The sequence below is a fragment of the Notamacropus eugenii genome, chromosome 4, assembly GCF_028372415.1.
Source record: "Notamacropus eugenii isolate mMacEug1 chromosome 4, mMacEug1.pri_v2, whole genome shotgun sequence".
Lineage (NCBI taxonomy): Eukaryota > Metazoa > Chordata > Mammalia > Diprotodontia > Macropodidae > Notamacropus > Notamacropus eugenii.
In genome coordinates this window covers 350,987,183-350,991,183 of record NC_092875.1, presented here as the reverse complement: position 1 = coordinate 350,991,183, position 4,001 = coordinate 350,987,183, and the positions used below count along the sequence as shown (strand labels likewise).

Genomic DNA, 4,001 nt, shown 5'->3' with positions numbered 1-4,001 from the left:
TATCACCCTTTTCAAATGAAGTTTTGGTATACTAAGAAAATCAACTAAAAAAACTACTCGAAATAATGAACAGCTTTAGCAAAATGTCCAGATATAAAGTAAATCCACATAAATCATCACCATTTCTATTTCATACCAACAAAGTCCATCAGGAAGACATGGAAAGAGAAATTCCATTTAAAATACTTGGGAGTCCCAGACCAGCAGAGGCAGCAGCCAGAGCAGCCCCCGCCCGCGCCCTCTCCCTCCCGCCCGCCCAGCCCTCCGCCGCCCTCCACCCGCCCTGGGGTCTCTCTCCCCACTACCTCCTCCGCCCTTCCGTGGGTACCCCCTCGCCTTCCTGCCGCCCCTATTGTTCCCGTCCCCCGGCCTCCCGCCCTTCCTTTTCCCGCCCGCTCCCCCTTTTCCCTTCACTCGCCTCGCGCCCGAAGTTTTTGGTTTTCACTCCCACCAGTGACCAAAGACTTGACCACTTTACAAAGTCCAAATCCTCAGAACACTGCTGGACGTGGACACTGGTGTGATTGAAGGTGGATGAAATGTCACTCTCACCATCCGGCTACTTATGCCTGGAAAGGAAGTCGGAAGCATTGTTGGAAAGAAAGGAGAATCGAGTCAAGAAGATACGTGAAGAGAGTGGTGCTCGTATCAACATCTCAGAAGGGAATTGTCCTGAGAGAATAATTACTCTGGCTGGACCCACCAATGCCATTTTTAAAGCCTTTGCAATGATTATTGACAAACTGAAAGAGGATATCAGCAGCTCTATCTATGACCAGTAGTACAGCTGCCAGTAGAACCCCAGTGACCCTGAGCTCGTGGTCCCTGCTAGCCAGTGTGGCTCTCTCATTGGAAAAGGAGGATGCAAAATCAAGGAAATAAGAGAGAGTACAGGGGCTCAGGTCCAGGTGGCAGGGGACATGCTACCAAACTCAACTGAGCAGGCTACCACTATTGCTGGCATCCCGCAATCTATCATTGAGAGTGTCAAACAGATCTGCGTGGTCATGTTGGAGTCTCCCCTGAAGGGCGTGACCATCCGGTACCGGTCCAAACCGTCCAGCTATCCAGTCATCTTTGCAGGTGGTCAGGACGGGTATAGCACAGCCAGCGACAGTGCGAGCTTTCCCCACACCACCCCATCCATGTGCCTCATCCTTGACCTGGAGGGACCACCTCTAGAGGCCTATACCGTTCAAGGACAGTATGCCATTCCACAGCCAGATTTGACCAAGCTGCACCAGTTGGCAGTGCAACAGTCTCACTTTCCCATGACGCATGGCAACACCGGATTCAGTGCAGGTTTGGATGCATCTGGTCAGACTACTTCTTATGAACTCACCATTCCAAATGACTTAATTGGTTGCATAATCGGGCGTCAAGGTGCCAAAATCAATGAGATTCGTCAGATGTCTGGGGCTCAGATCAAAATTACCAATCCAGTGGAAGGATCTACTTATGGGCAGGTTACCATCACTGGATCTGCTGCCAGCATTAGACTGGCTCAATATCTAATTAATGTCAGGCTTTCCTCGGAGACGGGTGGCATGCTAGAACAATGCAGACTCAACCATAATACCCTTCTGCTGTTCACCACCGATGATCCATCTGTGTAGTTTCTGAACAGTCAGCGATTTCAGGTTTTAAATAGTTTGTAAATTTTCAGTTTCTACACAACTTTATCATCCACTCGTGATTTTTTTAATTACAGCATTTTAATTCCTTTCTCTGTTCAGTTAACGCTGAGAACCATATTTAGTTTTATAAGCTTCTCCCTGTTTTTTCTTTGTTTTGGAGTTTGGTTTTTTTTTGGTTTTTCTTTTGGGGGGGGCTCATGAATTATTTTTCTGTTTTTGTCATTGAAATGTAAGAGTGGAATATTAATACATTTCAGTTTAGTTCTGTAATGTCAGGAATTTTTCAAAAAAAAATTACAAGATGGACTGGAGCTTTTTCCTTGTGAATAGAAACTGAAAAAATAAAATAAAATAAAATACTTGGGAGTGTGCCTGCCAAGACAAAACCAAGAACTATATGAACACAATTACAAAACATTTTTACAGAAATTAAATCTGATCTTAACAATTGAAAAATATCTATTTCTCATGGATAGGCTGAGCCAATATAATTAAGATGACAACCCTACTTAATTAATTTACTTATTCTTTGCTATGCCAATCAAGCTAACAAAAAGTGATTTTATAGAGCTAGAAAAATTGCAATGTTGTTTGTTGTTTGTTTGCAAAGAAAACTGTGACATCAGGGAGGTGATGTCATGACTTGCAAGTAAATTGGATTTAACTGAGGGAGGGCTATGTAAAGTCATCAGCCATGCTTTCTCCTCCAGAGCAATCTGGATCCAGTGGCAAAATACAGATCAGGATGTCTGGAGATGACCCTGAGTGCAATGGGAGTCCTTGGCTTTTCTAAGCTAAAGTCTTTAACAGGTGTCAGTTTGACTGAGGCAACATACAATCAGTGATTAAGGCTAGGTAAGAATGAGGTAGAGAATGACCTCGTTTAACTAGTCAAAAAAAAAATCCATTTGGGAAGGGAAGGCCCTCAGTTTCTGGTTAAAACAGAAACAATATCTATTTACATTTGCTCTGAGATGATCAGGGCCCAAACAGAGTGATTTGGGTTTAAGGCATGCATAGTCCTTAAGGAAAAAAGTCTATCTAACCCATAAACCCCAAGATATCTTGTGGGGTTTCAGAGATAAAAATTTACATTCCTTTGGGCCCAGCATCCACAGGTTAGAGTATGATTCCTTATGTGAACAGAGGGAAGGGAAGAGAAGGGAAAGGAAAGAAAGAGAGAGAGAGAGAGAGAGAGAGAGAGAGAGAGAGAGAGAGAGAGAGAGAGAGAGAAAGAAAGAAAGAAAGAAAGAAAGAGAGAGAGAAAGAGAGAGAGAAAGAGAGAGAGAAAGAAAGAGAGAAAGAGAAAGAAAGAAAGAAAGAAAGAAAGAAAGAAAGAAAGAAAGAAAGAAAGAAAGAAAGAAAGAAAGAAAGAAAGAAAGAAAGAAAGAAAGAAAGAAAGCTGTCTTGCCCAACTGGTCAGTTCCACTTAGATTCCTGGTCGGGTGGTGCTTGCGATTACTAAGAGAGTTTGTTATTTGTCCTTCATCCTTGAAGAGGACTATGATATCAGGGAGGGGATGCTATGACATAGAAGTGAATTGGATTTGGACCTGGAGTCAGAATTGCAAGCTATTAACAGCCATATGTGTCAAATTGCTAATTATAGAACACATCTGGAGCTAATATTACAACTCGCATTCACACTCATGAGTGAGGCATCAAGATGAATCATCAGCTATCTCCAACTTGGACCCTAGATTTAACCCTGTGGGCCTGGGATTGCTTGTCTTTTATATTGTTATAACTCATGGAGTATCATATATTTCAATTAATTTATCATCCCTAGTTAGTGTCTAGAAAGGGATAACTAAGGTCATGTAGGAATATCACTTGTTACATACTCAGGGTCAGGGCCCGAGCCCCCTGGATCCCCCTGACCAACAGGTCTCTACATGCCTGTCAGTCTGATCAATCCATGAGCTTTGAAGGAAGGAGACTGGAGACAAGATGATCCAAGCAACTCTCTCTATTCAGCTGAAGGTTAGGGTTTATAAAGGCTGTATCCACCAATCACATACATGCTGAGCTCATCCCATTACTTCACCATCTCCTGACTATTCCACATCCTTACACCTGCAGTAAGTAAGGAAGCTTATCTTGTTCCTGCAGCTAGTTCCTGGGTTCCCAGGCTCACTTGTTACTTTACTGTAGGGGACACCAGTATCTGCGGGAACATCAGGTTCCAGGGTCACACAGAGCTTCTGCCAGGGTGTGCGTCAGCACCGTTCCCACGGGAACAGGCTGTGCCTCTGACCCTGGCACCCCCTGGGCCCTGTACAGTTACATACAGCCCCTTAGCCCCCACAAAGTCTGTGATGCCTCTTACCACAAGTAGTTACCTAGTTCAGGGGGAAATGACTT

General features: G+C 43.9%; 1 pseudogene; it reads left to right on the top strand.

Moving 5' to 3' along the window:
- Positions 1-475: 475 nt before the first annotated feature.
- On the top strand, positions 476-1,616 carry LOC140502567 (poly(rC)-binding protein 2 pseudogene; annotated as a pseudogene).
- The last annotated feature ends 2,385 nt before the right edge of the window (positions 1,617-4,001 follow it).